The following is a 22,829-nucleotide window of genomic DNA, read 5'->3' as shown; positions in this document are numbered from 1 at the left end:
GACTTCCTTGGAAATGGGTATTTTTCCTCCACCCAAACCACTTCTGGCCTCCTTTTCCTAAAACCCTAACTACTCCCAGCTTTCAACTCTTTTACACCCCTGTGGGATCAATCGTTTAATCAGTAGTATTTATTGAGCTCTCACTGTGTGTAGAGCACTGTCCTAAGTACTTGGGAGAGTACAATACAACTCAGTTCAGAGATATGTTCTCTGCACATAAGGAGCTTACAATCTAGAGGGAAGGTGGTGAGCCTTCTGTATGCTCAGTAAGACCTCCCTAACAGTCCTTGCTGCTACTAGCCTACACCTGACACTTCCAACTCTCGTCATGAAGAGAAAGACTGAGACTCGCTGCCACCCAACGGCCCCAGGAAGAAAGATTCCACACTCCAGCTTGGAGATAAAATGACCCTTTCACCATTCATCCTCCCACCTGGAAGGTCCATGGCCCAACCGCAGTGGAGTCAGATCCAGTCCAAACTCACTTAGCTTGCCCTAAATATCTGTACCCAGTTCGGGAAGCAGAACTGTGTCACAGAGCATTATGGGTAAAACCGTACAATTAGCCAGGAATGCACACTGAGCTTGAGCAGACCGGAGGGCCCACAAAAATGATGAAGGGACTTGAGGGTGAGTTGACAGAGAAGATTTAAAGAACAGGCACTGTAAATCCATACAGCTTGGTTAAATGGCAATTAAGGGCAGGAGGCAGGATTCTAATCGCATAAGCATTTGAAGGGCGCAAATACCAGAGACTATAAAGTGCTTCTGCATCAGAGGGGGAGCAGCGGTTAATATGGGATAAAATCGAGCGAGGGAAAATTCAAGGTGAACGTGAGGAATCATGTGTGAGGAATACAAGTGAGGCCTCATAAACAATTGAATATTCTTCAAAGGAGGCGATTGGAAGTTATGTTTTTTCAGTGATTTAAAATGAGTCTTGATAAAGCTCTGGCTGACATACTATATAAAACAAACCTGGGAAGGCCAGTAAATATATGAATGAGCAAATAAATAAATGGTCAGAATAAGCCAAAAAGATAGCTAAATGCACCAATAGATGAGTTACTGTTTCATGTAAAATGAATCTAATCCGGCAGACAATAAGTGTTTTTCAATAGACCGTCTTTTGTATCCAACTCTATGGTAGATTAAAAATCTCTCATTTCACCTCGTGAATGGATGAAAATCCTAGCACAAAGCAGACTCGGTGCTCTTCCATTGAGCCTAATGTGATTAGCTGTTAATTGTGTTTCCACATTCCTGCTTTACCCTGCACTGGATTTTGAGACTATTTGATGTGGCTATACAGTCCTGGGGACTGGAGGCTAAAGAGCTTTCTCTGCATCCTGGCACCCAGAGAATGGGGTTGGGAGGCTGCCCTCAGGATGGAACTATGACCAGTTAATCAATGGGATTTATTGAGTGCTTACTTCAAACAGAGCACTGTACTAAACAGTTGGGTGAGGTGAGTGCAACATAACAGAGTTGGTAGGACATATTCCCTGCCCAAAAGGAGCTTTTACTGTCTGGAGGGGGAAGGGGCAAGCCCTTGAGCAGACAAGACATGAATGACATATGACACCTTCAATTGCCATCAGTCATAAAGGAGATCGCATGAGGGAGGGAGCAGAGGACTAAGATTTAGAAGAACTGGGTTCTAATTCCTGCTCTACCTCTTGCCTGTTGTGTAACCTTGGGTAAGTCACGTATCCTCTTTCAGCCTCAGTTTTCTCATCTGAGAAAGAGGAGTAGGGAACCTCCCCTCCCTCCCTCTTAGACTGCAAGCCTGTGTGGGACTGGGAGGAAATAGCACATCTCTTCCAGTACTTAGCACAGTGCTTGGTACAGTTCTAAATATCATTGTTGGAGAAGCTGTGTCCCCCTTCAGCATGCTCCCAGACCCTAATCTTGGCTGTTCCTCAGTCACCTTCCCCAGGAAGGTTGTCAAGATTAGATTCCCACCCTAAAATAACCATTCACAATCTCCTCTTCCTCCCAACTTCACATCAGGAGAAAAGCAGAATCAGCATGGTATAGTGGATAGAGCACGAGCCTGAGAGTCAGAAGGTCATGGGTTCTAATCCCTGCTCCACCACTTGTCTGCTGTGTGACCTTGGACAAGTCATTAAAGTTCTCTGGGCCTCAGTTACCTCACCTGTAAAATGGGGATTGAGACTTAGAGCCCATTTGGGACAAGGGACTATATCCAACCTGATTTTCTTGTATCCACCCCAGCGGTTAGTACAGTGGCTGGCACAAAGTAAGGTCTTAACAAATGCCACAATTATCGTTATTATCAGTACCCCCTAGGCCTCCTTGGCAGGCACTTCCTAAAGGCTTAGGTCTTGGGATTTTGCCATGGGCTCTGTCCCAGCCATTGCTGCTGCCAAGGTTGAATAGAAGAGTCTATCAGGTCAGGTTGGGTGCAGTCAACAGTGTTTAGTGAGCACCCTCCTTGAGCAAAGTGTTCTACCAAGCGCTTGGCATAGTATAGTAGAGGTGAAATGCACAATTCCTGACTTTCAGGAACTGACAGTCTACAGGGGTGTAGAAAGGAAAGCAGACGAAAGAGGAAGGAATTAAAACCCACTGGATCATGGAGCCTAGGGACAGTTCCAAGTTATCAGCTCTACTGTACTCTCCCAAGTGCTTAGTTCAGTGTTTTGCATAGGGTTAACTCTCAGTAAATAGCACTTATTGATTCCAAGAGTGATGTGAGTGGAGTCTTTGTCTAGTGGGTACACAGGAAACAGGGAGGCATCCCTCAAATTGCAACTCCCAAAGGTTTCTGGGTCCACGAGGCCCTTCTCAGCCTGGTTCAGCTACAGTGGCATTGTGTTAGTTGGCTGGACCAATGTGACATCAGCTGGCAAATTTAATCCCTAAGTGCAGAACCCTGTGATAAATAAAAGATAATCAGATCAGACCCAGGCACTGTCCTCCTCCAAATGGCTCACAGTCAAAGAGGTATGGGGGAAGCAGGTATCTAATCCCCATTTTACAGATGAGGAAAGTGAGGTGCAGGCCGGTTAAGTGACTTGGAAAAGGTCACAGGGCCGATCATTCTCGGTCTCCTACGCTGGAGCCTCCTCCCTCTCCCATCCTTTAACTGTTGGAGTTCCTCAAGGGTCAGTTCTTGGCCCTCTTCTGTTCTCCATTTACACTCACTCCCTCGGTGAACTCATTCGCTCTCACGGCTTTGACTACCATCTCTACGCAGATGACACGCAGATCTACATCTCCGCCCCTGTCCTCTCCCCCTCCCTTCAGGCTCGCATCTCCTCCTGCCTCCGGGACGTCTCCACCTGGATGTCTGCCCGCCACCTAAAACTCAACATGAGCAAGACTGAGCTCCTCATCTTCCCTCCCAAGCCCGGTCCGCTCCCAGACTTCTCCATCACCGTGGATGGCACGACCATCCTTCCCGTCCCGCAGGCCCGCAATCTCGGTGTCATCCTTGACTCGTCCCTCTCGTTCACCCCACACATCCTATCCGTTACCAAGACCTGCCGGTTTCACCTCTACAATATCGCCAAGATCCGCCCTTTCCTCTCCACCCAAACGGCTACCTTACTATTACGGGCTCTCGTTATATCCCGGCTAGACTACTGTGTCAGCCTTCTCTCTGACCTCCCTTCCTCCTCTCTCGCCCCGCTCCGGTCTATTCTTCACTCCGCTGCCCGGCTCATCTTCCTGCAGAAACGATCTGGGCATGTCACTCCCCTTCTTAAACAACTCCAGTGGTTGCCTATCGACCTCCGCTCCAAACAAAAACTCCTCACTCTAGGCTTCAAGGCTCTCCATCACCTTGCCCCTTCCTACCTCTCCTCCCTTCTCTCTTTCTACCGCCCACCCCGCACGCTCCGCTCCTCTGCCGCCCACCTCCTCGCCGTCCCTCGGTCTCGCCTATCCCGCCGTCGACCCCTGGGTCACGTCCTCCCGCGGTCCTGGAACGCCCTCCCTCCTCACCTCCGCCAAACTGATTCTCTTTCCCTCTTCAAAACCTTACTTAAAAATCACCTCCTCCAAGAGGCCTTCCCAGACTGAGCTCCTCTTCCCCCTCTACTCCCTCTGCCATCCCCCCTTTACCTCTCCGCAGCTAAAGCCTCATTTTCCCCTTTTCCCTCTGCTCCTCCACCTCTCCCTTCCCATCCCCACAGCACTGTACCCGTCCGCTCAACTGTATATATTTTCGTTACCCTATTTATTTTGTTAATGAATTGTACATCGCCTTGATTCTATTTAGTTGCCATTGTTTTTACGAGATGTTCTTCCCCTTGACGCTGTTTAGTGCCATTGTTCTTGTCTGTCTGTCTCCCCCGATCAGACTGTAAGCCCGTCAAACGGCAGGGACTGTCTCTATCTGTTGCTGACTTGTTCATCCCAAGCGCTTAGTACAGTGCTCTGCACATAGTAAGCGCTCAATAAATACTATTGAATGAATGAATGAACAGAGCAGGTCAGAGGCAGAGTGGGGTTTAGAACGTGAATTTCCTGAGTCCGGTAGGCCATACTGCTAAGAGACAGTCCTCGCTTTCTACAGACTTCCAGGATGGGTCTCAGCCCAGCACAAGCGCTGATCATGACCCAGTTTGTTGTCAGCCATATCCCAGCTCTTTCCCTACTCAGGGAAGGAATTAATATGCAGATGGCTGGAATGCTCCTCCTTCCACCCTACATGCAGGCAGGAAATATAAAGCCATATTCACATCATGCACTTTAAGTACCTTGTCTTGTAAACCCCAGGATATGGCATGCCTTATAAGAATCTCCTTTGATTGTGAATCTGATTCCCTGTAGGGAAGGGAAGGGGGAAGATAGCAGAGGAAACATATAATTAGGGGACGTAAAGAAGAATAAAGGTTTTCATCTGTATGTACTTGTTTCTTATTTGTTATGTTCCAGTACAATCCTATATGATATAATTAGTCATGGTTCGGGTAAGGGGGTGGGGTCAGCTGCTAGGTAGCGGGTGGGGGGTTGTGAAAAGAACAGTTCTCTGTAGCCGCATTTTCAAAGAACGACTAAGTAAAGACGAGATGTGAATAAGAAAGAAAATGCAGACTTTTTGGAGAGATGCCATTATAGCAATGTCAGAAATTCCTCTCGTATTTGGATAAATCTTTCTCGTTATTTTTAGTTTTGCAGAAGCCGGGAAGGCTGTTTCAACAAGGGAGTGCTGGGTAACACAGATCCTGGTCCTTTCTGCCCCTGAGAGAGTTTGTCTCTGCTGGGCTGTCCCTGAGGGACCCTGACTGTCTCTGTCTCTAACAGCGTAACCTATTGGATAGAGCACATGTCTGGAGCCTGGAAGTCAGAAGGACCTGGGTTCTAATTCTGCTCTGTCACTTGTCTGCTGTGTGACCTTGGGCAAGTCACTTCGCTTCTCATTGCCTCAGTCACCTCATCTGTAAATTGGGGATTAAGACTGTGAGCCCCATGGGGTACAGAGTCTGTGTCCAACCTGATTATCTTGTTTCTACCCCAGCACTTAAAATAGTGCTTGATACATAATAAGCACTTAACAAATATCACTATTATTATTAGACCTGGCTCTGAGCGGTGGACGAGTCCTCGGGGAGTCATGCATCAGACCGGGAAGGTTTGTTTTGGACACGCTGATGGTCTGGATAATCCTGGGGTGGTTGTCCTTTCCAACAAACCAGAGTTGCGGATACGTCCATCACAGATGCCCTGGCAGCCACCTCCACAGGCTTTCAGAATGGATTCTTTGACTTCACTAGACCCTTCTGCTCTCTCAGAGTCCACTCCAATGACATTAAGAAAAGTCCATTAGCATTCCCTTGCCTAGGTTAAATGCCCTTCTGCTTAAGGCGGGGACACAGAGATAGGGTTTCAACTTCCCAGAGGAATGGGGAAAGGTCCTTCAAAACCCCTGAGGCCTCTTTACTTGATTCTTAGGGGGCCCTAGGGCAAGTCAGTCAGGTCTCATTTTGTCCATCCAGAAAAATGGGAGCTTAAATCCTTCCCTGTCCCACAGGGGTGTTGGAAGATTTAATGAAGCAGAACTCGGTAATGATTTTCTCATGCAAATCAGGCCGTCAGCACAGCAGTTTGCATCTGGGGAAGGAAATGAGAAATTAGGGGCTTTGTCAAAAAGAGGAGGGATCATAAGGGAGGGTACTAGAGGAAGTTGGGCAACTGTCAGGAGCTTTGGAATTCCCAAATATACAGTCCTTAACCCTGGGCCAAAGACCAGGGGACAAGAGATCCAGAAAATCACAGCTGAATTCAGCTCTCAGCCATTCAGGATTCACTGATGCCTGACTATGGTACTGATGCCTGACTACTTGTTTTGTTTTGCTGTCTGACTCCCCCTTTTAGACTGAGCCCGTTGTTGGGCAGGGATTGCCTCTATCTGTTGCCGAATTGTACATTCCAAGCGCTCAGTACAGTGCTTTGTACACAGTAAGTGCTCAATAAATACAATTGAATGAATGATTGAATGAATTCACAGCTCTTGGTCACTCAGTGTCTCTCCACAACCTTGGTTCTGGTGGTAGAGGGGCCAGGTCTGAACTGTTCCTTCCAAATAAGGCATTTCCCGTTAACTCTTTCTCTATTCTGCTCTCAGGCTGTCCACTTAGGTGCAGGCATCCACGAAGGAGGGATGTAGACATTGTCCTCTGATTCCCCTGCCTCCTCTCTCCTTCCCTCCACCCACCATCTTCGGTGCTGCTGAAATCTGGAACAGCAATGTGGTGTATGGCCTAATTGGCTGAGGGTGAGCCTTGAAATGTCAGGGAAAGAGTTATTTCCCAGCATAGAACCCGTTAGCTAGCTTTGATGGAGCGCTCCTGATCACAACTTGTTCTGAAAATGAGGGTCCATCACTCCCATTCTAAATTTTTTTCCTCTGTGCATTGGATCATAGAGGTGAAAGTTCCACAGGGAATGAAGCCTGTTGGTGTATTTTAGAGAAAGAATGTGGTCCTGGGGTTGTTGTTCAGGAGTCAGAAGCTCTGGATTCTAGTCTGAGTTCTGCCTGTGCTGTGTGACCTCAGGTTAGGCACTTAGCCTGTCTGAGACAGTTTCTTCATATGTAAATTTAAGATAATCCCTTCCTTTCCCTATCTCACAGGAATGTTATAAGGATGAAATGAGATAAGTGAGAGAGTGGTTTGGAAAAATAATAATAAAAAAGACACTATAGGAATTCAAAATACAGTATTATTACACAGTGACAGTGCAGATTCAGATAGAGCCTTTATTTTCCACACAAGTCTTCCAATAAGAATTGGAAAGTGAGAACTTGGCTCTGACGTTGTGCCTTATAGGGAGCTGGAAGGCAAGTCCCTAATGCATCTGCTCAAGAAAGCAAGCCCAGAACCTTTTAGTGGTTTGCTAATTTTGTTTCTTAAGGAATGTTCTTCCAAGTAATGCAGGCGCCATTTCTGAGTTATTCTTAGCACAGGAGAAACTGGAACCTTGCTGACTACATTTGAATATCTTACTTTTGACTTGAGTCAATCCATCAATCATTTTTACTGTTATTTACTATGTGCAGAGCACTGTGCTAAGCACATGGGAGAGTTCAATATAGAATTCCCTGCCCACAACAACCTAATAGATTAGAGGGGAGACAGACATTAATACGAATAAATACATTACTGAGGTGTACATAAGCGCTGTGGGGCTGAGAGAGGGATGAATCAAGGGTACAAATATGAATGCATTGGTGATGCAGAGGGGAGTAAGAGAAGAGGAAATGAGGGCTTAGTCAGGGAAAGCTTCTTGGAGGAGATGGGCTTTTAATAAGACTTTGATGGTGGGAATAATGATTGTTGGTCAGATATGAAGAAAGAGGGCAATCCAGGCCAGAGGCAGGACATGGGTGAAGAGGCGGGGTGGATGAGAATGAAGTAGAGTGAGGAGGATGGCATTAGAGGAGTGAAGTGTGTGGACTGGGTTATAAAAGAAGATCAGAGAGGCAAGGTGGGAGTGGGCAAGAGGTTGAGTGCTTTATAGCCATTAGTGAGGAATTTCTGTTTGAGAAGCAGCAGAAGGGCTTGGGAGTCAGAGGCCGTGGGTTCTAATCCTGGCTCTGCCATTTATCTGCTGTGTGACCTTGGGCAAGTCACTTTTCTTCTCTGGGCCTCAGTTACCTCATCCGTAAAGTGGGGATTAAGTCTGTGAGCCCCACGTGGGACAACCTGATCACCTTGTATTTACCCCAACGCTTAAAACAGTGTTTGGCACATAGCACTTAACAAAATACCACCATTATTATTATTATGTGGAAGTGGAAGGGGCATAATGTGGTCCTCATAGTATTATCCCTTTATTAGTCAACCAATCAGTTAATCAGTGGTACTTACTGTGCGCTTACTGTGTACAGAGCATGGTACTAAGCACTAGCAGCTTGACTTAAGGGAAAGAGCGCGGGCTTGGGAGTCAGAGGTCGTGGGTTCTAATCCCGGTTGGCCATTTGTCCGCTGTGTGACTTTTGGCAAGTCACTCAACTTCTCTGAGCCTCAGTTACCTCATCTGTAAAAATACGGATTAAGACTCTGAGCCCCACCTGGGACAACCTGATAACCTTGTATCTTCCCTTAGTGCTTAGAACAGTGCTTGGCACATAGTAAGCGCTTAACAAATACCGTTAGTATTACTACCGTAGAGTTGGTAGACTTATTCCCTGCCCACAAGGAGCTTACAGTCTACAGGGGGAGATGGACACTAATATAGAAGCAGCATGGCTCAGTGGAAAGAGCCCGGGCTTGGAAGTAAGAGGTCATGGGTTCTAATCCCGGCTCTGCCGCTTGCCAGCTGTATGACTTTGGGCAAGTCACTTAACTTCTCTGTGCCTCAGTTCTCTCATCTGTTAAATGGGGATTGAAACTCTGAGCCCCACGTGGGACAACCTGATCACCTTGAATCCCCCCAGAGCTTAGAACAGTGCTTTGCACATAGTAAGTGCTTAACAAATACCACCATTATTATTATTAATATAAATTACAGAAATGAACATAAGTGTTGTGGAGCTGAGGATAGAGTGATGGAAATCTTCCAGCCCTCAAGATGCTCAGTCTGCTTTTCTTCCTGTATATTTCAGTGGGAGAAATCAATGCCTCTCCACATTAATGACTGAGAACAGACCAACCTAGAGACATGGACAGTCTATCTGTAATTTGTAGTAGAGTAACACAGAACGACTGCAGATGGAAGTGGGGCATTCTGGGAGAGATGGCATCGCTATGGGTCAGACACGACTCGATGGTATAAGGCAACAACATCACAGAAAAGCAGGGTCTGCAGGACCAGTGTGTTCATTTCAACCCACTTACACACATGGGTAGGATCTTACCATCAGTACCATCATCTTCAAAACGCGTATACCCCATGTGTATTCATGGATACCATTCTACTGTTAGAAGAAACTTCTTCACTCTCTGTTTACTGTCTTTCCCTCTCTCTCTTTCTCCCCCCCCCCCACTTTTTCTTGTTGGTTAGCTGCAGGCACTTGCAAGGAGTAAGCCACATGTCTGCTGTGTGACCTTGGGCAAGTTCTTCAACTTCTCTTTGCCTCAGTTACTTCCTCTGATACTTTGTATCTACTTTTGTGTCATGTAGTAAGAGCTTAACAAATAATAATAATGATAATTATGGTATTTGTTAAGTGCTTCCCATGTGCCAAGCACTGTTCTAAGCACTGGGGTAAATACAAGGTAATCAGATTGTCCCACGTGGGGCTCACAGTCTCAAGCCCCCTTTTACAGATGAGGGAACTGAGGCACAGAGATATTAAGTGACTTGCCCAAAGCCACACAGCAGAAAAGTAGTGAAACGGGCACTAGAACCCCCGACTACTGACTCCCAAGCCCGTGCTCTTGCCACTAGGCCATATTGTAAATGTAGTAATAATAGTAATTATGATATTTGTGATTAACGGTAGAGTTCTACTAGTAATAGTAGCAATAGTAGTTATAATAGGAGTAATAGTAGGAGTAGTAATAGGAGAAGGAGTAGGAATAGTAGGAATAGCAGTTGTTTATTAGTGCCAATAGCAGTTGTAATAGAGTAATAATAATAATATTAGTATTAATAGTAGAGGTTGTAATAGTATTAGAAGTAGCAGTAATAGTAATAATAGCATTTGCTGAGACCCTACTGGTTGTAGTCTACTGTACTAAGGGCTTGGGAATAATAATAATAATAATAATAACATTGATATTTGTTAAGTGCTTACTATGTGCCGAACACTGTTCTAAGCGCCGGGGTAGATACAGGGTAATCAGGTTGTCCCACGTGAGGCTCACAGCCTGAATCCCCATTTTACAGATGAGGTAACTGAGGCAACGAGAAGTGAAGTGACTTGCCCAAAGTCACACAGTTGGCAAGTGGCAGAGCCAGGATTAGAACCCATGACTTCTGACTCCCAAGCCTGGGCTCTTTCCACTGAGCCATGCTACTTCTCTATAATAATAATGATGGCATAGTGCTTACTATGTGCCAGACACTGTGGTAAAGAGTGAATATAAGTAAAGAAGGGGTGGACCCGCTGAGTTGGATACAAGAAAATCAGGTTGGATGCAGTCCCTGTCCCACAAGGGGCTCACAATCCTAATCCCCATTTTACCAACAAGGCCCAGAGAAGCCAAGTGGTCACACAGCAGACGAATGGCTGAGTTGAGATTAGAACCCAGGTACTTCTGACTCCCAGCTCTATGCTCTATCCTCCAGGTCAGGCTGTTTCCGTAATAATTATGGTGACTTGTTAAGTGCTAACTACGTGCCAGGAACTGTACTAAGTGCTGGGGTGGACACAAGCAAATTGGGTTGGACACAGTTCCTTTCCCACATGGGACTCACACTCTTAATTCCCATGAGGTAACTAAGACCCAGAGAATATTAATCATAAAGGTATTTGTTAAGTGCCAAGCACTGTTCTAAGCACTGGGTAGATACAAGCTAATCAGGTTGTCCCATGTGGGGCTCACAGTTATTAATCCCCATTTTACAGATGAGGGAACTGAGGCACAGAGAAGTTAAATGACTTGCCCAAAGTCACTCAGCTGACAAGTGGCAGAGCTGGGATTAGAGCCCATGACCTCTGACTCCCAAGCCCGTGCTCTTTCCACTAAGCCACACTGAGAAGTGAAGTGACTTGCCCAAACGGAGAAGCAGCGTGGCTCAGTGGAAAGAGCATGGGCTTTGGAGTCAGGGCTCATGAGTTCGAATCCCGGCTCTGCCACTTGTCAGCTGTGTGACTGTGGGCAAGTCACTTAACTTCTCTGTGCCTCAGTTCCCTCATCTGTAAAATGGGGATTAAGACTGTGAGCCCCACGTGGGACAACCTGATTCCCCTGTGTCTACCCCAGCGCTTAGAACAGTGCTCTGTACATAGTAAGCGCTTAACAAATACCAACATTATTATTGAAGTAACGGATCAGACATGTGGCAGAGCCAGGATTAGAACCCAGATCCTTCCCAGATCCTTCTGACTCCCAGGCGTGTCCTGTATCCACAGAGCCACACACAAGCAAGTAATACTTTCCCTGCCCATAGTCATAAAAGTATTTTCCAGCAAAGTAATCATAATAATTTCTGAAGATGAGAATAAGTAGAGGAAGGATAGAGAGAAAGCGAAAGAGAGATAGAAGATAGTTTTCCTTTGGTTTAAGGGAGACAGTACCAGTGAATTTTCATGTGTGTACATATGTACACAAACACACACAAATATATTCCCACACTTGTGCCTACAGGGAAACACACACACATATACACAAACACACACTTCTGGCTGAGCTGATTCTGGAAAGATGTGTATGGATAATTGGGGTCTGTGGATAACCCGAACTTCTTCCCCCTAAGTAACATTTGACCAAAACAACTCAGAAATCTCAAAATTCAATGTGAATTTCCCTTCCTTTCCTCCACCGCTCCTGGGAAACACTAATGAGAAGTGAAATGGCTGTCCAACAGCAGAGAAGGAAAACAAGGGAAAATAAGAGCCAGGGATAATCCAAAACTAGGGTAATCAGATCTGGATGATCAATAGCTGGCTGAATATCAATCAATAGAAACCTGAATACACTGCTGAAGGAAACTTTGCTGTTCCTCGCACTTCCCTGAGCTAAGGTAAATATCAATGGATGACTAGTGTTTAAATTTATATAAAAAATAGCATTAGTAACAATAGTATTGATTACTCTAGACGGTTATGTGATAAATAGCTGCATTCATCTGATTTACCTGAGCTGCTGATGTGCACCAACTGTCTTACTCCTGCAACCTGAGCCCAGCAATGTCCCACCAATGAAATGTTTTGTTTTGTTTTGTTTCCCTCCTCCTCATGTTCCATTTGGATCTGGGAGCTCTCTAGTTGTATCCTTTCTTGCCACTCAGTATTCTTGGGTTTCCAAGCTTTATTTCCTTTGATAAACATTTCTCAAAGCTTGTCTGAAATCTCCAGGAAGCCCAGCAGAGGGTGTCTCTACACTTCTTTCCCCCGCCAAAGTTGGATTCAGGAAGACTGAGAGTGTGTTGAAGTTGCAAGCTTTCCAAAGAGGGAGGTCTACACAAGCAAATTGTCATGGCTTAAATTAATTGGATATTTTGGATGACTTTTTTATTGATATAATGGAGAAAACGCACATATTTTATCTCCCATTCTTGTCTCTCTTTAGGGCATGGAATAGTTAATATGATGTGTTAGGGAAAGAAGATTTTGAACACTGTATTTCATCAGGGGAAGCATGACAGAGGAGCTGACAGGCTGAGAGCTTTGGATTCTAAAATGTTTTCAACCCTCAGAATGAAGACAGCAGGAGCTAAACAACTACAATCCTAGGCAGATACTAATAACTACGATGTTTAATATACATTAAGCATTAAGGTAAATATGACACTGTGAGATTGGACACAGTTCCATCCCACATTAGTTCCACATCCCAATTTTGCAGATGAGGAAACAGAGGCCCAGGAGAAGTTGAGTGACTTGACTCTTGCCCAGATCCCCTGACTCCCCGTCCTGTGCTCTTTCTACCAGACCGTGCTACCTCCCCAATGTAGTTAAGCTCCTGGTCATTTAGGAATGCCAAGTGGCTCCTTACTATCTGTTAACCAAGCACCTGGAAAACCAGCCCACTCATCTGACAGCTGAGGTATGGTAGGGTCCAGCAAACAGGTATCACCAGGCGATTCTCCCCTCTCACCTTCTTGCTCTGGGGAGGCCAGGTCTCCTGAAAAGAGGTAGATAGGACCTCCAAGTGGTCAAAGCAGCAAGGGCTGGGCATGCCACAAAGGAATAACTGTGGACAGGTGTCATCACTGGGTCTGAGGAAACCTATCATGGGCCTGGAGGAGGCGTAGAGAAGACAGAAGTCTTTAGCGTAATGTGAAGGGAAGTGGAGCAAGGTGCCAGGAAAGTAGGAGGGTATGTAGTGGGCATGTGGAGGGCCATGGGTGTTTTAGGGGGTAGGTGGGTGAGGAAGGGTTGTGAGAAGCAGGAAAACAGTCTCTACACTGTTAGGTTGTTGTGGGCAGGGAACATGTCTACCAACTTTGGTGTATCGTACTTACTCAAACATTTAGTTCAGTGCTCTGCACACAGTAAGTGCTCAATAAATACCATTGATAGGCAGATTGATTATAGATGGGATCAGTGGGAAAATGAGTAATGAAGAGGGGAGTGGCCTAGTGGAAAAAACATGGGCCTGGAAATCAGGGAACTTGGGTTCTAATTCTGGTTCTGCCACTTCTCTGCTGTGTGACTCTGGGCAAGTCACTTAACTTCTCTGGGCCGGAGTTTCTTCCTCTGAATATTAGAGGTTAAATACCAATTCTCCCTCCATGCTAGACTGTGAGCTCCATGTGGGATGAGGACTGTGACCAACCTGATTATCTTGTATCTATCCCACTGCTTTGTACAATGCTTGGCACATAGTGTATACTTAAAAAAGATTACAATAAAATTAAAGAAGGGAAAATAATCCCACAACAGGAATGAAGTGGCTTCTATTATGACGATAGAAAACATCAGGAAAAACAGTAGATTGAAGTTTCTAAAATCATAAAAAGTGTGGTAAGGGAAACCCTGAAATTGTGGTTCACCGAATTCTAGAGATGAGAAGTACCTCAAAAAGGCAGTAAGTTTGAAAAAAAAGAAAAAGAAATATGAGTATACAAATACAAGATAATGATCATATTTACTAATTGCTAGCTATATGTAAAGCACTGTTCTAACCACTGAGATAGACAAAAGACCATCAGATCAGACATAGTCTGTGTCCCACACAGTGCTCGCAATCCAAGACAGAGGGAGAACAGGTTTTTATTTCCTTCTTAAAGAAGAGGGCTCTGAAGCAAAGAAGAGGTAAATGATTTATCTAAGGTCACCCAGTGGACAAATGTCAGAGCCAAGACTAGAACCCTGGTTTTGAGGGCCGCAGAAACAACTCTGTTATAGTGTAAAAAAAAAATTGTTAAGCTCTTACTATGTGCCAGGCACTGGTCTTAGCAGGGTTAGATACAAGGTTATCCGGTTGTTATCCGGTTGTCCCACATGGGGCTCACAGTCTTAATCCCCATTTTACAGATGAGGTAACTGAGGCCCAGAGAAGTTAAGTGATTTGCCCAAAGCCGCACAGCTGACAAGTGATAGAACCGGGTTTAGAACCCATGATCTCTGACTCCCAAGCCTGTGCTTTTTCTGTTAGGCCATGCTCCTTCTCCCAAGCTCATAAGAAATGATCTCTGACTCCCAAGTCTGTGCTCTTTCCACTAGGCCATGCTCCTTCTCCCAAGCTCATAAGACTGTGCTCTGCACTCAGTAAGTGCTCAATAAATACCATTGATTGATTGATTGTTTGATTCCCACAGTGCCAAATCCTAGGAAGAGTGGAAGATAGTACGTAAGAGTGAGATTCAACCGGAGTGTGGATGCATTCATGGAGGAAGGGCCACGTTGCTCTACTAGGGATATTAGACTCTCTAGATTGGAAGCTCCTTGTGGGCAGTGAACATGTCTACCAACTCTGTTATATCATAGTCACCCAAGCATTTAGTACAGTGTATTTTGCACAGATAAGTGCTTAAATAAATATGATTGATTGATGGATGTTTGATGGTCCATCCATAACCATGAGGATGGATGCCCAGGTGGTCAAACTTCACATTGGTCCTCCAAGTATCACATTACCATTTTTGAGGACTAATTATCCAATGGGACCACTGGTATGACCCAGTAATGGAATTGGTGATGACCTGAGTTTTTAGCCACAAACATCTGGCCCATTAATAATTAGCCATTAAGGGAAGAGAAATAGAAAAATGCTGCAGATGTGAAATAGTCTCCCATGGGAAGCAGCAAATGTTGAACCACCTCTCTCTCCCTTAAAACTGCTCACAGAGAATCAGGGCCTTTGTTGTGAGGGTGAAATGGTTCAGGCTATTTCTCTAAATGTTTTAGATTCCACAGAAGGCCCAAATACATTCTACCCAGTGCTTCTTCCTTTAATTTTTAAATGCGTTTGGATTTCAAGAGGGATTTAATCTGTGTGTTTCTGGTTCTTTTACACTTAACTCATCACAATGTTGTTCTCTAAGAGTTGTTTGATCTCTAAGGCTTATGAGCCTTTTTCGTAAGCCTTTTGAAAAACCTCTTTCCCCGTTTTGAATCAGGAGATGGAGTGTTGCCAGCTCTGAATGGGATTTAAATGAAGTAAGGTTCCTATGTGGTTATAAAGTCAGACTCTCTGTTGTGACTAACCCCTTCATTCAACAAGAAAAGCAATGGAGAAATCATGGAACCACGATTGGAAGGGCCTGCGGTTAAGAAAAGGCTGCATATCAAGATCTTTCACATCTTTGATCAAGATGCTCAGTAGAGGGCATGTAGGTAAAGTTTCAATGCATTTAGGGTGACCTCTTATTCGGTTTCACTTCAATTTTCATCTGGCCTGTCGCTTGTCCGATTCCAACGCTGTTGGAGGAGATATGCCTTCAATAAGGCTTTGAAGACAGGAGAGAGTTTTTGTACCCCAAAATTGGCCATAGGACCCCTCAAACTCATTTTCTGGCCTTTGTAGCATTTTCAGATTTTCCAGGCCCAGAGCAGATGCTTGTTTAGAGGCCCAAGGTACTAACAGGGCAGTCCCAGTAGCCCATGTTGGGCAGCTGCATGGGTCACCTTGTCCAAGGCCAGCGTGCTGAACTGACTCATCTTGATCCTAAATGAAGTGCCCACCAGCATTGGTGTTCGGATTTAATACAGAGCTGAACTTCACATTGGCCCAGGGTAGATTTCCCAGCTGGTCAATGGCCTCCCTGGCATGCCTGGCCAGTGGGCACTGTCCCCAGCCTCAAGGGAGGGAGAGGATTTCACAGGCCCTGACATCTCCCGGATTTGGGCTTCAAGTGAGGTCACTAAGCCATCGGGCTAACAAGGCCTCATCCAGCTGCTGCTCTAGGCCAAATTTCTCCCTGAAGAAGCCTCCCCTGTCAGTGGTTTTTATACCCGGTGGCTCCTGGGCTATCTGGAAAAGCAAGCAGGCAGTGACTTCTTCTCCAAATGAGCCATGCATGATCTGAAGACTTTCACATGATACCTTCCCAAATCCTGCTCCCCTGAAACCTCCCCAGTCTTAATAATGATGCTCCAGTTGGGTTTCCACAACCAAAGCTTGTTTGATTCAGAATCTGGGCCGGGATTTCTCTGAGATACGCTGCCGGGAGATCATGTGATCAGTCGGCAGCTGGGATCTGAAAATCGAAGAGCTGCTGGTCCTGCCGGGGCCTTCTAGGAAGATAGTCAAAGGCTTCCAGACTCGTTGTTACCTAAAGGACAATGGAACCCACCTGGTCACTCCAAGTAGGGATTGGAACTATGTGGAGAGAAGAGGAGAAGAGGAAAGAGGGAGCAGTTTGTTAATAGTAGTGTGTAGTAGTAGAATTAACAAACTACTTTGACCGACAGCTAGTTACAGAGTCAGATTGGAATTCTGGGAAGGCAATAACCTGGCCTGTACATTCTGGGGCTTGGTGGATTCTGTTAGACTTTAAAAAAGGCAGGTTTGACCCCTAGTTAATTGGGAGGCAGCATAGCCTAGTTATTTAGTTAGTTATGACATGTGTCAAATGATGGGCTAAGTGCTGGGGTAGGTCCAAACTTATCATATTAGCAGATCCCTTAGACAGGGAGTCCCATGTGGAACAGGCAATGTGATGTGATTACTGTATATCTACCTCATTTCATAGCATAGTGCTTCGGCCATAGAAAGCTCTGAATAAATACCACAATTAATTAATTGATTGATTGATTGGCCAGTCGAAAGACCACAGGGCTGGGAATCAGGAGAAAAAGGTTCTAGTACCAGCTAGGCCATTCAACTGCTGTGTGACTTTGGGGTATGTCACTCAGCCTTTCTGGGACTCAGTTGCCTTATCTGTAAAAGGGGGACAAGATACTTGTTCTCCCTCTCAGATTGTGAGATTCATGTGGGGCATGGACCAAGATTTAATTTGATTATCCATATCTACTCCAGGGCTTAGCACAGTGATTGGCATGTAGTATAAAGAGTTGTTATTCAGTTCAAGGATGGTTAAACCTCATCCAACAATGAGAGTGTCTGAGAGGAAATCTCTTTTACACGTAGCCAAATTGTCCAAGAAATAGCAGGAAGGTACCTTTTCTGGTTCCTGGCTATCCAGAGAAGCATTTTTCAGGCACCAGTGGGTAAGAGAGGAAGGGCATGTCTTACTCACAATGATTGAATAAATAATAATAATGATGGCATTTGTTAAGCGCTTACTATGTGCAGAGCACTGTTCTAAGTGCTGGAGAGGATACAAGTGATCAGGTTGTCCCACGTGGGGTTCACAGTCTTACTGCCCATTTTACAGATGAGGTAAATGAGGCACAGAGAAGTGAAGTGACTTGCCCAGAGTCACACAGCTGACAAGCGGCAGCCAGAATTTGAACCCATTACCTCTGACTCCCAAGCCCGTGCTCTTTCCACTAAGCCACTCTGCTTCTCTACCATTCTTAGTATTCTGGATTCCCTGTGCATATTGAAATGGACTGTGAAAGTTCCCTGTAAGATTTCTCTGGAAGGATCTTCAGCTCACCCACTTGGCCAATGCTTACACAGGTTAAAGCTCAGCCACTGACTTTCTAGGAATCTTTGGATTCAACCTCCTCATATCCAGTCTCATAAACGACCACATCTTCCTTGGAAACTATCTGGGTTTGGATAGATCTGGTCCTTCTTCCAGTCTCCTTGTTCAGGAGGTCTTGTTCTGCCTGTTCATGCTTAGTCTGAAGGAATCCAGCCTTGCTTCCTTCAAACCTCTGCCTACAGTTTTACCCCTGCTGATTCAGATTACCCCTGCATGTTGGGTGGAAGGGAGGAAGTTGGCTTGCTAAGAAGTACTAGATGGGGCTCTGCTAGGCATCTGGTGCTCGGGTAAGAGCAGAGATGGACCCTACCTTCAGGTTGCTTACAATTTAATGGAGCAGGGAGGACAGGTGAATGGACCATTGACCTAGAAATGATACCAGCAAGAAGGAGCTGAGTCGCGGTAGCCAGGACCTGGATAGTGCTAGGTAGGCTTTTGGAAAACAGCATGGCCTGGTGGAAAGAGCACAGGCCTAGGAGTCAGAGGGCCTGGGTTCTAATCCCAGTTGTGCCATCTACCTGCTGTGTGACCTTGAGCAAGTCACTTTGCTTCGTTGTGTCTTAGTGTTCCCTTTAAGCATTTGACATTCACCTCAGAATCAAAGCACTTTTGTACGATCTGTAATTTATTTTACTGTCTGTCTGTCTCCTTCTCTCAATTGTAAACTCCTTGTGGGCAGGGAATGTTGCAACCAACTCTGTTGCACTGTACTCTCCCAAGCAACTAGTACTGTGATCTGCACATGTAGATACTCAGTAAATATGATTGATTGATTGATTGAGTGAGTGATGAATCTGAGAAAGCTTCCTGGTGAAGGAGATCTGAAGTTGTGATTGAAAGGCATGGAGAGAGATGTATGACAATCAAGCATATTTATTGAGTACTTATCATGGGCAAAGCACTGTATTAAGCACTTGGGAAAGTGCAACAAAAGAGATTTGGTAAATACGTTCCCTGCCCACAAGGAATTTACAGACTAGAGGGGGAGAAGGACACTAAAATGAATTCTGGATACGTACATACGTGCTGTGAGCCTGAGAGGGAAGTGAATAAAGAGTAATAATAATAATAATGTTGGTATTTGTTAAGCACTTACTATGTGCTGAATACTGTTCTAAGAGCTAGGATAAATACAGGGTAATCAGGTTGTCCCACATGAGGCTCACAGTCTTCATCCCCATTTTACAGATGAGAGCACAGAGTACAAATCCTAGTGCAAGGGTGATACAGATGGGAGGAGGAGCAGGGCTTAGTTGGGACAGGTAGGAACTGAGAACATATCCCATGCCAAAGGGATCATGAGAAAGAAGATGGAGGCCCGGGAGATGGGCTGACAGAAGACCACTTGGCTGGATCGGAAACCAGGTCGGGCAACAGGCAGACTGAGCCTGGCTGGGAGAGATATTTGAAGCCAGCCTAGAGGAAGTGGAGAGATGATGAAAGGTACCATGATGGAAGCAGCAGGAGCGGGTGGCTTAGTGGGGAGAGTGCAGTTCTGCAGATTCCGATTGGAGCCCTGGGACTCAAGGTGTTTGGAAATAGAAGCTTTTTCCACTACCATAGAGTGGTGTTTTTTTTCCCGTTTTATTACGATTATTATTATTATTTTGGTGTTGCTATGGAAACACCCAGGGTGTGAGAATGAAAAAGTCAAGGAGGTTAGAGTGATGAGACAGCCCCCGTATGTTTAAAGAAGACTCTGCGTATGGATGTGTGTGTGTGTGTGTGTGTGTGTGTGTGTGTGTATGCGTTTTATTCTCCAGTGCCTTGTTGGGTCAGGGGAAATTGGGCTGTTGATTTGCAGCGTTTGGTAACAAGCGGACTCGACTAAGAGACAATTCTCAGCTTTTAGCAATTAGGGAGCCTTTATAATGACAGCTCCATCAGATGAATCTGGGGGCAGAGATGGAGGCATAAGGAACGAAGGCAGAGAATGACAGAAAAGGAAAAAGAGCAAAATGGAATTTCCCATTCATTCTCATTTTAGCAGGCCAGGGATTAGTCTGGAGGCTTCCTGTTGGGCTGTAATTGGTTGTGTATGAGACAGATGACCTGTTGACCTGCATGTTCTTAGATACAGCTCTTCCTTTTGCATCGCCACATTCCCTGCTTTATCTGTTCCCAGTCTAACTGGACCCAGGTAGGCCAGCTGCTGACCAGCCCAGTTCCAATCCTATCCATGAATGGAAGCCAAAGACTCTCCTCAAGACTCTTTAGAAGATTGGCACCCTGGGGATCCTTTGTGGTGGTTCCGAGCGTGTTTGGCTGAGGCCCGAATTACTCCATTCCTCAACCTGGGTCCATGTAGTTTCCTGCTGTTCCTACCCAAACCCAGTGGGTTTGAGCTGGAATTGGGCTATCCTGGAATCTTGCTGGGTCTTGCCCCTGTTCCCAGCAGCACTAGAGTCTCTGCCAACTCCCCACTCCTTCACCCCACCCCTCACACACCACGTCAGGAGGTGACAGCTTTAACTTGGTCTGGGAGACATCTCAGAGGCCTCAAGCCAGGTTCAGAGTCCAACAAAACAACAATCCAAACCAGAGGAGAGGAGTTCAGACCTGACTGTTGTCCCTGGCTGGGAGTCTGCAGAGATTCCCCTAATAATAATAGTATTTTCAAGTGCTTATTCTGGGCCAAGCACTATGCCAAAAACTGGGGTAGATAAAATGCAATCTGATCAGGTATAGTCCTTTTCACACATGAGGCTCAGTGTCTCGGGGAAGGGAAATTGGTATTTAATCCCATTTTACAGATGAGAAATTAGAGGCACCAGAAAGTTAAAGTGATTTGCCCAAGATCACACAGCAGTCAAGTGGCAGAGCCAGAATTAGAACCCAGGTCTTCTGATTCCCAACCCTGGGATCCACCCCTCTCCTTGAATGCCCTCCCCCATCTTGACTCAGAGAGCTGTGGCTGTTGGGAACACTGGAAACACTGGGAGCAGTTCCCCATCTGAATCCATGTGGTTCCCCTGGGCTGCATTGGTCCAGAGGCAGAAGCAGTGAGCTGCTTCTGCCTCAACTCACCATTTCCATCACATGTGGCTCAGCCTTTCACCTCTGCACCAGATCTTCCTGCCAGAGGAGCCAAGGTAGAAAGCCAACCCCTGAAACCCAGAAAGAAACCTCTAATAGCCAAGCACCGAATGACCTGACTGGGGTCTAGGTAAAGCAGGGGGCATGGCTGGATGAGGCTCTGTGGCCCCCAGAACCCAGGGGTCCCACCTTGGACCCTGCCACCCCACCCATCTCCTCCTCCCCCTTTATGCCCTCCCTCCCTGCCAGGAGAAAACATGTACCAGCCTTGAATGGTGAATCTTATTTCTGACCCAAGATGAAACGGATCTGAGCCTCCACGTGCTAAGCTTCCTGTTGTACTGCCAGGGGTGCCCCTCCTCTCCCTCCCTCCCCTATAGCGCTTATTCCAACTGTTTTTACCTTCCTGCCCAGTGGCCTCTGATTGCAGGGAGCGAAGCCCGTGTGCATTACCAGAGGAGAAGAGTGTGTTGTAATTGGCTGAGAATCGGTCCTGAAATGTCAAGGAAAGATTTATTTCGCAGGCCAGCCTCTCTAGGTGCTAATTTTGCTATAGGCTGGCCTATAATGGCTCCTGCACACAATGGGGGAAGAGTCCCTAATCAGAATACAGGCCTGTAATTGGGTTGAAGGGATTTTAAATCATTAAAGTTGCATTTGGAAAGGGGAAGAGAAATAGAACCCCAAGATTGAATGACTCACTTAGTATTTAATGAGGGAGTCATGCCGTATTACTTATAATATTCTCTTAATGACCTTACAAGCAATGGAACCCATCCTCCTCACCAACCCCCACCCCGTCTCCCTCCCTCTCCCTCCGTGGCCCAATCTCCAGCCACAGTTCTGCGGGCTCAGATCCACCACTCGGGAGTAATTCATTATGCACCCATCAAACAGCAATCAGGGCCTTCCTGGCCTGCAGATGTGTGGATTTGGGTCCCTGTTATTGCTATTCACATTCTTTGCCTCCCTCCATGTATGGTGGAAATTTTCTTGGCTGGAATTGCATCACACAGATGAGGCCCAGCATCCTTCTGAGCCACAGGCCTACAGAAACAGGACTGGGAGGGTCTGAGAGTTTAGAGACCGGCCTCTGATGGGGGCCTGCTGGACGACCTTGGGAAAGTTCCTTAACCTCACTGTGCCTCAGTCTCCAGATCTGCAAAATGGGTTGAGGAATACCAACTTTTTAACATTTCAGAGAGATGTTCTGAGTTAAGCAAGTCTTGAGGCACGTGGAAGAGGTGATGACTCTAGAATTCAAGATGGTATGGTTATCATCTTTAAATCCAACTCTTGAGGTTTGAGGCTTCCAAGGCAGTCCTACATCCTGTTCTTTGTTCTGCACAAGAGGTAGATGCTCTGCCCTGATGCCTCTTCCACTCAATTCCCTCAAGGCCATCCTTTTGACTGCACTTCTGGCAAAATCCCTGGAGTTGTGCTGATGGGCAAATGGCATTACTGAGCACTGTGCACACTTGGGAGGCGTAAGGCTGAGAATGGGGTGAAATTAAAGGTACAAATACAAAAGGGATGCCAAAGAGAGAGGGAGTAGGGGAAATGAGGGTTTAATGGGAGAAGACCTCTTGGAGATGTGATTTTAATAAGGCTTTGAAGGTGGGAAGAGTGATCATCTGTTGGATATGAAG

At 45.9% G+C, this 22,829-nt stretch overlaps 1 protein-coding gene and 1 non-coding gene across 6 annotated transcripts in view; both read left to right on the top strand.

Annotated features, from left to right (window-relative positions):
* Window positions 1-22,829, top strand: part of NTM (neurotrimin) — a 1,126,386-nt gene that overhangs the window by 785,995 nt on the left and 317,562 nt on the right. The gene's annotated exons all lie outside the window — the stretch shown is intronic.
* On the top strand, window positions 22,492-22,554 carry MIR7405 (microRNA mir-7405). The gene has a single exon (NR_127385.1). It is a non-coding gene; the product is annotated as a microRNA mir-7405 (primary transcript).

The sequence above is a fragment of the Ornithorhynchus anatinus genome, chromosome 11 (assembly GCF_004115215.2).
Source record: "Ornithorhynchus anatinus isolate Pmale09 chromosome 11, mOrnAna1.pri.v4, whole genome shotgun sequence".
Taxonomy (NCBI): Eukaryota; Metazoa; Chordata; class Mammalia; order Monotremata; family Ornithorhynchidae; genus Ornithorhynchus; species Ornithorhynchus anatinus.
The sequence above is the reverse complement of the archived record's forward strand: the minus strand, read 5'-3'. Positions and strand labels throughout refer to the sequence as shown.